This window comes from Papaver somniferum, chromosome 6, assembly GCF_003573695.1.
Source record: "Papaver somniferum cultivar HN1 chromosome 6, ASM357369v1, whole genome shotgun sequence".
Classification (NCBI taxonomy): Eukaryota; Viridiplantae; Streptophyta; class Magnoliopsida; order Ranunculales; family Papaveraceae; genus Papaver; species Papaver somniferum.
Window position 1 is genome coordinate 124,513,178 of NC_039363.1, and position 14,551 is coordinate 124,527,728.

A 14,551-nucleotide genomic window follows, 5' to 3' on the forward strand; every position below is an offset into this window, starting at 1 on the left:
TAATTAGGGTATTCGACAAACCCTAATTTGAGAAAATTGCTACCAAAGCCGAATAACGTTCCCAGAGAAACAGGATTGGCGTGGCAACAGGGCCAATGTTGACACGCCACACATGGGTCCGACTCTACGACGCCTTGGCCACACCAAGCCCTAATTCTTCCACCTCGCCTTGGGCACGCCAAGCCCTAATTCTTCCACGGAGAATTCTTCCACGGCGTCTTGGCCACGCCAAGCCATAATTCTTCCACGGAGAATTCTTCCAACGGCGCTAAGACTTGGCCACGCCCAAATCCTTCCACGGCGCCAAGACTTGGCCACGCCAAATTCTTCCACGGCGCCAAGCTTTGGCCATGCCAAATCCTTCCAACGGCGCCAAAACTTGGCTACGCCAAATCTTTCCACGACTCCAAGACTTGGCCACGCCAAATCCTTCCACGACGCCAAACCCTAACTTTGGCTGCGGAGCCAATTTTTAGCTTCGACCATGCTGCGACGTCACTGGCATACCACTATGTCGCGCTACTAGCATGCCTCCATTCCATGGCTATCATTAACATGTGGCTGACTCCACTTCGCTATAAAACAAGATGTGGCCATAATCAATGGCCATCCTTCTTCATGAGATGCAATCTCAGCCATCCAAGTTCGCCACCGAACTGATGAGCTACCGACAAGTTTTAGGCGACTAGCCAAGACGAGCCTAGCATTACATGCTATTTACCTGCGACAAGCCTCTTAATTTTAACTTGTCACACGCAGCAAAGTGCTACATGTTTTCCACGAAAACACTCGAGACATCAAAATATGTCACAAACTGGGGGATGATCATCAGGGTATTGGTCTGGCGGTTTACAGCGTGCGGCGTGCAATGCGCCCATTACAAGAAAGTGTCATGAAGTAGGATAATTAATGGTGGTGAAAAGTAACGATGCAAACAATTAATTTCCTTCATCATGGAAGAGTAATGACCGGCGGTTACACGAATTCACTTCTTCATCATGGAAACATAACGTCTGGAAGTTACACGTTACTCTTTTCTTCCACCACTCAATCGTTTCCACTTCCTACGAGACCAGGGTATGTTTCACTATGACTTGTATAAATAGGTCTTACCTATTTACACCAAGAAACAAGTTTTTGGTCGGCAACACACAGTATCTAGAAATCAACTGGTAGCTTTCCATCCGGCTCACCAGTTCTACTTTCTGATACAAGTCACAAAACACCCACACTTCCAGAATCAACTATTCTGGTCTCAACACTTTCTTCGCTTCCCTTCCTAAGACCAACCCTTCTGCTTCACTTTGTGACCGAAGCAATCCTGGAACGGCCATTTCTTGGTTTAGGCCAGGATTGTACAGATTGATCTCTCGAATCAAAAGTACTCTCGTGCAGTATATTGTTTAAGGTTTAGATTCGTTTCTCACCCACACACCCAAAATTACCAAAATCAGCAGAAACGGTTTTCACCCTCAAACAAAGGCCTACTCAAACTAGATCAAAATATTGACGGGATCTTTAGAACCATTTTTGGATCTAAAGAAATCTTGTGATAATCCATTGTTAATATATTCTGTTTTGTGCGTGATTGATCACAAGAGATTTCAAATAGTGTTGTGCAGGTTATTATTGAAGACGACAAAGTTTTTCTTATTAGTTTTCGAATCCTGTGAATTGATCGGTCGGGATCCAACTAGAATCATGTTTATCTTTGATAGACTTAATTGATTAGTTTCCTGAGATCGACATCACCTTATAATTTCTCTTTGAGATCTATATTGGTTGATTGCGCATATGAAGTTTGATTATTTCGGTAATCAAAATATAGATTGATCTAACCAGACAAGGGAGTTTATTAGATTAAATAGAAGAGACTTTGTAAACAACTCATAATATCTTATTACCAAGATTGAATAGAGTGGTTACCAAACAGAATTATCCTTTACTGTTTGGAATACGACCTAAAGGATTGGTGATTCACGTGCGTGACTCTAGAAGTCGAAGGCGCATGGATACTGAGGAAACTAAGTATCTAGGGGTAGTCTACTCGGTCTCAATTATACGAAGTTGGTATTAGATTTTGTATAGCGGCTTAGTTATGAGAGTATTCAAAAATTGGACTAGGTCCCGGGTTTTTCTGCATTTGCGGTTTTCTCGTTAATAAAATTTCGCCGTGCCATTTACTTTATTTTTCCACATTATAATTGTTTTATTATAAATAAAGTAAATTGAACTTGTACGTTAATTTCTTAGCACTTCACATTGATCCTATAGAGTTTCAGTTTATTACCGAATATATTATCAAGTGATCACTTCGTTTTCGTATCGCCTAGATATTGAATCCATAGTCAATCACACAAGTAATATTGTTGTTGTATTGTCTCAATCTTGTATCCATATACGATCACACCAAGTTTATATCGAAGTTGTTTTACTGTCCCGACTCTGTCCATAGACGATCACACTTGGTAATGGACTTATAGGTTGATAAATAAAAGATTGCGGTTTATTTGGGTACCCTCATCTTTTCAAGATATTCCACCATCACTAAGGTATGTACCAGATTTTAAAATGTTATTCTCTCCAGCATTAAAAGCGATCAACTGAGAAACAAAACTAGGAACAGATACCCATGGACGAAAATTGAATTCAGACTCGTTATCTAACAAATTGATGAGGCGTGAGTGGGTACGCATACCACCAAACTCAGTTGAATTCCCAGACTTGAACTTACGCTGGTACGCATACGGGTATGCATACTAATTTCTCGGACTTCAACTAGCCAACCAGTACACATACAGGTATGCATACTATGGTTCCCAGACTTGGAATAACTTGCAACAGTTAGCATACAAGTACGCATACGGTGCTATATAAAATCATGGTTAATTGTTCTAAACTCCCAGTTCAATCATTGAAACATTCTTAGAAGACGGGAATAGATGTCTCACACAAACTATTAGCTTTAAAACAATTTCCAAGTAATCGAATGATCAATACGAAACATTCCGAGTCTACACCAAATGATTGTCTCACACAAATCATATAAGATGTTACCAAGCGATTTTCACATGATCAACTTTTGACTTTCGTCAAGAATAGAAGATGAACTTGGTTAAAGAGAAAGCTTACCAACACATATTTCGAGAAATATGTAAGCGAGTTAAACTCGGCTCGAAATATCAAATGTGTATAATCGAAGTCTATATAGCTATGTGACTTTTTCCTCAAATAGGATATAGAGTAGAAATATAATTTTGAGTGATAGATAAGTTCAAGTCTCCATATACCTTTTGTTGATGAAGTTCCAGAAGCTCCCCTTAGTAGTTCTTCGTCTTCAATCGATGAACGCCATGAAGTCTAAACTCATCTACACTTTCTATCCTAATCCGAGACTTAGCTATAAGTAGACTAGAAATCAAGACTTATAGTTTTGGAAACTAAACTTGACAAACAAGCTTGAGGTAACAACGCTTGCGAGTCCGACCGAGCAGTGCTCTAACAAACATTATAGCCACGGTTTACAAAGATTGCATTTTCTTATTAAATAAATGTATTTGTTCATGAACAATCGATTTTAGAACTTAACCCACTCAGGTACGCAAACGGGTACAAATACCTAAGCTCCCGGACCTGGTCTTGTTCTCCAGTATGCAAAGGAGTACGCATATTGTCGTTCATGACTGAACTCAGTGGAATCTGTACGCATAAGGGTATGCATACTATAGTTCCCGGACTTCAACTGTTGAATCAGTACGCATACAGATATGCACATTAAGTTCGCGGACTTGGAATACATTTGCAACGGTTAGCTTACAAGTACACATACCGTGTTATATCCAATCATGGTTAAATTGTTCTAAACTCAATTTTAATCATTGAAACATTCTTTAAAGACGGGAATAGTTTTCTCACATAAACTATTAGCTTCAAAACAATTTTCAAGTGATCAATACGAAACATTCCGAGTCTACATCAAATGATTGTCTCATACAAATCATATAAGAAGTTACTAGGAGGTTTTCACATGATCATCTTTTGACTTTCATAAAGAATAAAAGATGAACTTGGTTAAAGCGAAAGCTTACCAACACATATTTCGAGAAATATGTAAGCGAGTTAAACTCGGCTCGAAATATCAAATTTATATAAAGTAAAGTCTATATATCTATACGACTTTTGTCTCAATAGGAGATAGAATAGAAATAGACTTCTGAGTGGTAGATGAGTTCAAGTATCCACATACCTTTTGTTGATGAAGTTCCACAAGCTCCCCTTAGTAGTTCTTCGTCTTCAATCGGTGAACGCCGTGAAGTTTAAAGCTCAACTACACATTCTATCGTAATCTGAGACACAACTATAGGTAGACTTGAAATCAAGACTCATAGTTTTGACAATTAAACTTGACAAACAAGCTTGAGATAGCAACGCTTGTGAGTTCGAACGAGCACTTCTCTAACAGTTAGACCCCCACTTTTTCAGTGGGCATATATACCTCTAGTAAGCCCTCACGAGACTATAACTCATCCACTAGGGACACCTAGGGGTTTAAAAGCTTGTTGCATATGCTAAGTGTAACTGTATCCTCAACGAAGGGGATTTGTATTAGGTAGTTTTCTCAAGAACTACCAAAAGCTAAGTGTGGGAGAATTTGATAAGTGCATATTTTGCATATATTTTGTGTCAATTTCATGCTAGTAATTGTTAATTTCCTTGAAAATTATTGTACAATACGTTTGTTTTATCTTATTTATGTGTTGTTAGATAAATCATCCAAAAGAAGTGAAAATTGCTACAAAAGTAAAGTCACAAGTGAAGAAGGGCCAAAAACCCATTGGGAGTCTTTCAAATAGAAGATTTCTATATGGAGATGGTGAGGATGCCACTGATTATCAACAGTCAATAACTCATTGACAGTGATGATTATAACGGTGATGAGAAGATGTTGCTACCATTCATGATGAAGTTGAGAAATGCATGGCAGCAAGATGAAGATTTATCGTGGTTTGTGGATTCAGAAACTTTAACAAGAAATCAGGGAATAGAAGACCGGGAAACGAACAGAGAGAAGATTTTGTCTCTGGGAGAATCTGTTTGATGCGTATGGTGGGGCCAGGCTGCATTAATTTTGAGAATACAAAATACGGATTGGTACATATATTTAAAGTTCTGACCAAGAGTGAGAAATCTGGAAAAGTTAGAGCAGCGAAGCAGAATAGATCAACGGAGCAGATGATAACACATAGGTCTTATTGAAGTGATAGCCAATCGGAAACCGCGTTTGCATTTTACCAGCGTACGTCCCATATACCGAATCAACATCTCTTGTTCTTTGAATAAACTATAACTCTATTAACCGACTTGGTACGGTTTATCTAGTACGGGAGTTTTGGATCTATTAGGGTTATTTGAAGGCTATAAATAGGAGCCAAAATCCAAAGGAAAAACAACCTCTTCTCCCATTCTTTTTCTCTAGATACAAGACAAAATAAAGAATACTTTTATCCCTTTTATTTCTCTTTTATTCTTTTGTAAATATTTTTAGTTATGTCTAGCTAATTTTTTTTTGATTAAGGATGATTTCAAAGTCCTGAATAATGGAATTATAATTCTTTTTACATATTTATTTTAAGTTGATTTCTCTTGTCGATTGTCTCTATTATATTTAGTGTCTAAGATTATTATTGGGTTATTCAATTGGCCATTAGAATTAAACTAATAATAATTTATCTACTAGTATTGGGATTGGTGATACTTGTAATAGTCACTAAATTCCATACACAAGTAGTAAACTGCAAAACCTGACAGAGGGATTTTGTTAAGCAATTGTTTATAGATATGACGCTAGTAAACCCATCGAGCTTATGCGTCTAATTCTAGAATCAACCTAATTCAGAAAACATAATGCATTCGACTGGGTTACACCATGAGAGCTTATTCATGGTGGCTTATTATTCATTTAACTGATATATATTTTAGGTGTATAATAAGATGATATTACATTATGTTTTCCCGATCGGCGTGTATTTAATAAAATACACCGCATCATTAATGATCTTATAATAAGAATATTCATGATTGGGAAGCATCATAAATTCACACTAAAGTAGTATCTTCAGTAAATTGACAGTGACATGTGAAGATCATTGAGGGTCTAAGTAATTTTTTCATATTTTAACCAATGATAGTTGGTTATAAATCGGAATACTGTTTATGTTCCGAATTGATTAGACTGATATACTAATTTCTTTTAGCTAAACTAGGATCTTAAACACATTGATGCATTGTAGTCCCTTCACTCTACTGCATGTCACTTGTGTATTCACATTGACATATTTGCTTTTAGCAGATACTTAAACATGTATGCTCTTATCTTGACCATATTAGGCTCACAATGACATGTTAAATAAGTTGAATGATAAAATCATGTCCCGGTACAACCTTAAACAACTATATTTAGACAAATTTAAATCATAGACGGTAAGTTAAATCGCCTTGACAATTATGAATAATCAAATTCAATAAATACAAATAAGTCTAATGTTTGATATTAAGTAGGTAATCACATCTGTTTTGTCAAAAAAGACTACCATACCGTACTTTCAAAGTAAAACGCCAACAATCATGGAAAATTTTCCTAACTTGACCACTTTTGTTTTGCATCATTCTCTAATTATATTGAAATATGTTTTGAAGAGAAACATGTCACTTTATTTGTTGCTCTCTCATTGTTATCACCATTACGAATTATACTAAACTAATTTATAGTTGCCAACATGGATCCATTCGTTCTTTTGATTTCTTTATTTCGGTTTTCAGTAACAATGATTGGTTTTAAATTTAATCAGGAATAAATATTGATGAAATTAATCAAGATATATTTTGACTAGAACTATTAGTACGATGTTATTAGGTGTTTACTTATTAGGTTATATGAAATGAAATTACCTTAAGTACCAAATAAAAACAATTGCTTCAGTAAATCCACATCAAACGTAAATGCTGGTGACAATACTAATTACAATGTATATTTGGATATAACTTATTATGTGTTAACAATTTATACGGTTTGTTAAGGCATAAATAAAAATAAAATAAAGCAAATGCGTAAGATTTTGCAACATAAGTTGCGGACTAAATCCAGCTTAAATACATATTTAAATAATAACCAGAGAGGTTGAGCCGGGACCGTAAGCCCCAACTGATACCTAGTAAGATATACATAAATTAAATTGTTTATAAACAACATATACAACAACTATAATGACATGTTTAGATAACATACCCGGTTATTAAGGTCCAGGCCCGAATCATTTGCATTGACTCTTGCAACACATTCAGATAAATTATCCATTTCCAATTTGATTGCCTAAACCTATTACGAACACTTTTTATAGTACGTTCATACGGATTCCCACCACAAGCTTCTACGAATTTATAAAAAACCATTTCATATAACTTATTCTTATCTTTAGAATTACCTCCATCTAGAGCACAATACGTAGTAATAATGTGAGAATCTTCCAAAATACTAAATCTCGCTCTATGTTTTTTTTTCCTTTTGAGGTTGCGATATTATGATGAGCAAAGGAAAATTAAAAAGACTCTTCAAGAAGATAATTTGAGAGATTTAAGTGAAAAAACTACTTGTAAGAAGAGGATTTGGAGTAGAGAGTTAGAGTTGTATTTATAGAAGATTTTTGAATAAATAACCGTTGAGATCCGGCGATGGAGAAGATAATACCGTTATAAATGATGGATGGTTAGGTTCGAGTGTGAAAGAGGTGTAAAATAAAAAAGGTCAAACAAATAAAATTACAGAAACTAAACTTAGTTACAGTATAAAATGTTACCTTAATTTCCGTTTTAACTGCCAAGGGAAAACTGTCATTTTCCTTCCCTATTATGGGGATCATATGTGATCCACTTTGAATAGTAGGGAACGGATATCCCTACACAAATAGGGAAATGAGAGATCATAATAGTTGTCATTGGAGATTTTTCCCAACGTAACAGGGATAGAGAAGGAAAATAGGGCACCATAATGTTTAGCGTAAGGAAAATAGGGCACCATAGTGTCATTCATAGAGAAAGACTCGAGGGAAAGTTAGAGAAAGAAATAGCACGAGAGCGAGAGTTGCACAAGGAAGAAAACGAAAATGGCAAAGAATAATCGTGGCGGTTCTCCTGACCTTCGTCCTTCAGCTCCTCGAGCAAAGTTAGTGCCCTTTCTTGAACCCTTTCATTCCTTATAATTTACTTTTGATTAGTATTTGTTAAGCATCCGATCTTTAGCTTTGTTATTGAAACCCTAGTTCGAATCTTTGGTTGGGTGGAGCACCATAGAAAAAAAGAAATCTCCACTTTTGTTTAATTAATGTAGCCTTGCGTTTATGGCGAACAAGTCATAAATTTTTTCATGAAGCATCAACAGCATTAAGCGGTAAAAAAAAAAAATTTGGACCCACCCACCTCTCTGTCTGTTATCAGTGATTTTGATTGTTGTTTTCGGTGTAATTAACTAGATCTATGAAAGATTTAATTTCTTTCTTTTTTTGTTGTTGTAGAGTTACAAGGTCTTCATCAGATTGTGGTGGTGGTGGTGGAATTCCAACGAAACGATCTAATCATCCCCTAGGCCCAGTATCTTCTGGTACTAACCGAAAATTTGATGATATAGATTCATTGTTATCTCTTCATATAGATAGAGGGAGGAACAACTTTGACGAGGACGAACGTAAACCGTCAAGAAGAACCTTCAGTGATAAAGCTGATTCAGTGACATCTGCAAGACGACATGTGCTGAAAAAACCAATGCCCTAATACACAACTGGTGGAAGTCGTTTTGGTTAATTCATTCCTGTAGGTGGGAATAACCAAATGCTTGGTGCCATTAAAGTAATCAAAGTGTTCCAAATGCTTCGGGTGTTAGAAAAGAAATTGATGGTATCAAGCAAGTTTCTAGCTGGTCTGAGCAAGATAAGGTATCTAAATCGCTTGATCAACAACCACATGTGGTTCCACCTGTCTCGACTGATGGAGAATGTTCTGGCGTCTCCAAGAGGCCTATATTGAATCTTCTTGCTAGATGAAAGCCTGCGTATGAGTTGGAATTTTCTGTTTGGGAGCGTGAAAAGGTATGATTTTGATTGGTTTGAATTCAGGGATACCTCGAGGTAGATGAAGCAGCTGCTACTAAGTTGCATGGAAATGCTTTTTTTAAAGAGGAAGAAACTGCTGCAAAAGAAAGGTTCGTATAATTTTATGGACCCTATAACAATGTAACTAGCAGTTACTAGTTTTGAACTTTTTTTTTTGTGTTGTTATCTTCTTCTTTCATTGTTGTCTAGTAACTGAAATAAATAGCCGTGTGGTATCAAGCTGACGAGTACCATAGAGAATACATTCACAGTAGTATAAATCCTAATAGGTAAAAGTTACTAAGCTTCAGATTTTTGGCGACCGATGCAAGAATGCTAACAGTGTCGAATAGAATATACAATACTCCATTTGTATGCTTAACTTGATGAGGTTTGTGTGTAGCATTTAATTCGATAAGCCAAAGCCTCTTGTGCTGTCAAAGGATCTTCTTTTGTGTACCATAAGATGAGTCACATGAAAATCATATACCTTGTTTAGATTTCGTTATAGGATTCATATTTAGGGTTATTATAGAAGGGGCAAATTTTTTTATGTCTTCTAGTGCACATTATTTTACTTTCGTTTTATCTTATCTCGGGCTTATAAAGTCATGAAACTGACCCATAGTATGTGACAATATTACTAGATGTTTTGGATTGGTTATTATCCATCTTCTTCATTGATAGGAATCAATTTTTTTTCTCTTATGTTGCAGGAAAGGTAACCAAGGAGGTAGTAAAGCTGATGCTGAGGAGTGCTGGCGTAGAGGAGATTGGCGTAACTCTGAAAAGCAGCAGCAGCAGGAACCAAAAGCCTGAGCCATAGACCTGGCGGACGCCTGTAGAGCAATCTAACCCTGTATAAGAATTTGGAGTTACTGGTTTAGATTTAGTAAAGGGATATTACCCTACATTTAACTGATACTAATGGAAGTTTAGAGAGTACAAGAACAATGAACTCTTTTCTGACAAGCGCACATCGTTTAGAACAACAAAATTACATCAGGTAGTTCAGCTATGAGTTATACCGAAGCTCATTTGAGTGGAGCAATGGGCTAAATTAGTCGTAGTCGTTTGTAGGTTGTTGTCTAGGACATCTATGGTTTACTTTGTGACACTATTTAGATTGTAGGTAGTTAATGTATAAGGTTGTGAATATCCTCCGTTATTTCTGCCACCTCCTCTTGGGGACTGAACAGTTGAAACATCAGGTCTCTCAGATTCACTAGATGTTGCCACTGAGTTGTTAACAACCTTTGATAATTGGGTCCTCAACTTTTGATTTCCTGTTGCATGGTCCGCAGGATTAAATCCCCCACAATCCATGTTTCCATTAAGAGCCTTGGTAAGTCGCGCGAAAACAGTTTCTGCATTGTTGCTGCTTCCTCCATCATCTCGTCCTCCTCTGTGGGAGTCGCATAATATTCGTTGAGGTCCATGGTGAATAGCACAATTCAAACGATTAGAATTCTCTGAAGGTTGGGAAGTAAAAGCAAAAACATTACTAGCAGACTCACTGAGCATTAGGTGTAATTTTGCATGCTGCCTCATCATGAGAGCATGACTCTCTGAGCTGTTGAGGTTTACAGCCTTCCCTTTAATTAATCGAGAATTAGTTACCGTTCCACAGTCGGTTGTGCCATTACTAGGGAAAAAAACCTCTTTGGTTCCTCTACTGGGCCTGATAGCATACGACCCATTTTCTTGGTTAGAGCAGTTCCAATGGCAACGTACAAACTAAAAAATTTGTTTAGCCACGTGGATGAACAAACATGTTTCTCCGCCGTAGGAAACCAAGACAAAATGAACAAATCTGATATTTTAGAATCCCACTAGTAATTTTATTAATATAAACTAAGAATTGGGTCCTACTGGGTTTTGGAGAGAGAAAAGCAAGGGCGTTTTTGCTTCAAACGCTAACGTTTTCCCTTCCAACTCCAGCGTTTTTCCTTCCAACTCCGTGTTTTTCATTCCAACGCCCGGCCTTTCATCAAGCGCGCGCTACATGTTTTAACTCAATCAACAAACCAACAAAATTGCTGGTTTGGACATCCATTTTTCATGTTTGTTGAGTCCATAGTGAGAGCAAAATGAACAAACTTGAACTTTGTTCATTCCATAGGAACTTCTCTTAACAACGTATTAAGCCGCCCCAAAATAGTCCGACGGGTAGGGGGCATATCCGACCCAGCTGTAAATCCTCTAGAACCTTCATTCACCGGAAAATTATTTCTCCGTCGATTCTGTTGATGATCAACTATCATCCATGGACCAAAATTAGCTTGATTATCATTCATCGCCATTGTCCCTGATTCATTGTGAGGCAAAGAATTATGTGATACCTCTAAATTCTTTGGATTATGGACAATCAACCTCTCTATGGGTTGCTTTCCTACATTTAAAACAGAAAGTAAAAATGCTCTCATACTCAATTCTTTGCACAGACTTACCAACACGAATTTGTGAAACTAATGGATTATCAAGATTTAATTCAACACAAATTCTAGCAAATCGACCCCTCGATATGTTTTCCGTAGTAATGTCAACCTTAATACCTGTCCCAATCAAATTTCCAATATGTTTAAGTATTTCTCGATCGAAAAACTCAATTGAAAGCTCTGGAACCCTAACCCGTACAATTAACTTCCTTAATGAAGCAGAAGAAGGCTTGAATTCTGGCGTCCTTCGTTGCAAAGATAGAAAATGACCCCACACAAACCAAGGGCCTTGTGAGTTTGTTTACAGGTCATGGGAAGAGGAACATTGAAAAGAGTTATAAATGTTGAGCAAGCTGAAGCCTGGGTTATGTTAGAAGCTATGCAAATAGCAGCTTCAAATGGCTGGTTTAATGTCATTTTTGAGACAGACAATCTGAGTATCAATAACTTTTTACAGCATCAAACTAGTCGTTGTCAGTGGCAGTGTTTACCTCTTCTTAGAAATTGTGTTAATATGTGTAATAGCTACCCTATGTGGTCTTGTGAGTTTGTTTACAGGTCTTGTAATAAAGCTGTGGATGCTTTAGCAAAGGCAGCTCGAAAACAGAATTTATGTGGGAACTGGTGGGATTATCCACCTGACTTAGTAATTCCTTACATATTTATCATGATGTAAGTAATATGTTTATGTAATATAAAGTTTGGCTTTGGTTTAAAAATAAAAACCAAGGGCCTTGATAAACTACTCTTTTTAAATCATTCAATTCAGAGAATTTAGATAAGAAGAAGTCCTTACCTGAATCCAACAATTGAATATCTCCACAAGGTTTCCATAATGCTAAAGTTCCGTCTTTAAGAAATTTATATCCCACCGTACGTCCCATAACTTTACCAATTAAATATTTCGCCCATGGGGAACAGATGTGGCGACAATTTTTTGGGGAGATTTGAATGGTAGGGATCGCAGATGAATCCAGATCCAAATCTCCAGATTCACTATCCAATGTTTTAAGTTGTTCATTTATATTCCCCAACAGATCAACATCAGTAGAACAGTAAGATATAACCATATTGGCAATTGAAGGTTTGCAGCAGAAATCGAATAAGATCGATTAGTATCAGTATCCATGACATCTACATCACTGTTATGATTTGATATCATTCTCGACAAAGTATTACTACACCCCCAGGATCAATCATACCAAAAGAGTAATCGGATTCACCTTGAATCCCACAACCACCTTGGACAGTTCCCAAGTTACTCACACCGTTCATTACGAAGTTATTACCACTATGGGATATGAGTTAATATCCCCGTCCAATGGTTACTGTTAAGGGTATTTTTGAAGGGCGTAATACAATAAACCCTTCTGTATAAATAAAAAGTTAAACGGGCCGTGAGTTATAACTCAAAAGGTGTCACTATCTATCCACAAAAAAACCTTCAAAGCAAAAGTAACACAAAAATCTCAAATAACAAAAGTAACACAAAAACCCCAAAGGTGTTTTTGCCACCACTAACTACCACTACTAGCAACTGATGAGCATGCAAGTGTGACACATTTTCACCCATAACTACATTCGCTATGACTAATTTAATCACTAATAATCTTGTTTTAAGTCTTTTCAAGGAAATAAGCTCTTTTGGAAAAATAGCTCGAAAAAGTGTTAAAGGCAGCCATAGGAAATGATAAAGGCACCCATCATTTCAGATACGGGCATCCAACAAATGGATAGAGGCACCCTCTTCTTCTTCATTTGAAACGGATTCACATAATTTATGGGAGATCTCAAAGATTTAAGGAAAAGATATCTTCTTGCCTATTATACAGGAAGTTTTCATATCTTGAAGTTAAAAGAGATAATATATTTATGAGTTTGTTTTTATTGAAAAGGAGAAAGAAAATCTGTGGTTTTATTCTAGCAAATAGAGGAAGATGTGTGATAAATAGAGAAAGAAATTATTCATGAGATATCTTGCATTAAAGAGAAGATCTGGTGGGGTTATGGAAGAATATTTTGAAAAGATGTTTGAGTAATGGGTTGTTGTGTATAAATAGGGTGCGAATAGGACCAAACAGGCATCCGGAGAGGGGGGAGTTTTGGAAGAGCAAAATAGTTGTGTTTAATTTTTCTCCTTTTCTCTTCTTTGTAAACACCATTTGACCAATAAAAATAAATTTTGAGTGTGTTTTCATCATGAGAAGCTAAACCCCATCACTGGGACGACGGGGGAAGCCGAATTTCATACATGGTAAAATTATTTTACTCTCTGTATGACTTTTGCACTTATTTTAAATTGATTTATGATTTGAATTAATTAGTTATTATTTTATTCGATGGATCATGCTTGCTTAAATGTTTGATGTCTCATGCTTACGATTTATAACTAATGTTTTGAGAATCTACCTTGGCAAAAATAAGAGTCAGTATATTTTATTTATTGAGCTATAATTGCCGAAGAATAAATAATTGAACCTTATAATATGAATTCGGTGAACTCCTAGTCCCAGTAACTCTCTCTTTTATTATTTTCATTAAACCTTTAAATTTAATCTTCACAAGTCTTAGAGTTCGAATCCTTATTTACAACAACGATTAAAAATCACATCATTTTGGCGCCGCCGACGCGGATTTGTTTTTAGATTAATTTTTAGGTTTATTTTTATTTATTTTGTAAAGTATTTTTATTTCATTTTAGATTGTTTTTTTTCCTTTTTATGCGTTTATTTTTGTATTTGTTTTCAGGGACTTTTTGAGGATGATGACTTCTTCTGAGGAGATGTCACCTAAGATGACGCTGGCGGAATATAAGCTTAGAAATTCAAATTATCAGGAAACCTCATCTGAGATGACGCTTGCTGAATATAAGCGTAGGCAACGGTATGGAGTTTCTGCTCCACATGAGGTAAGTGAAGAATCACCTTTAACAATATATGAGAAGTATTACAAACACACACCGCCTAGTTTGGA

The 14,551-nt window shown here is 36.4% G+C and overlaps 1 long non-coding RNA gene across 1 annotated transcript; it reads left to right on the forward strand.

The window, feature by feature from the left end:
* Positions 1-8,090: 8,090 nt before the first annotated feature.
* Positions 8,091-10,387, forward strand: LOC113286131. The gene is made up of 3 exons (XR_003329117.1): positions 8,091-8,218; positions 8,568-9,250; positions 9,857-10,387. It is a non-coding gene; the product is annotated as an uncharacterized LOC113286131 (long non-coding RNA).
* Positions 10,388-14,551: the final 4,164 nt, after the last annotated feature.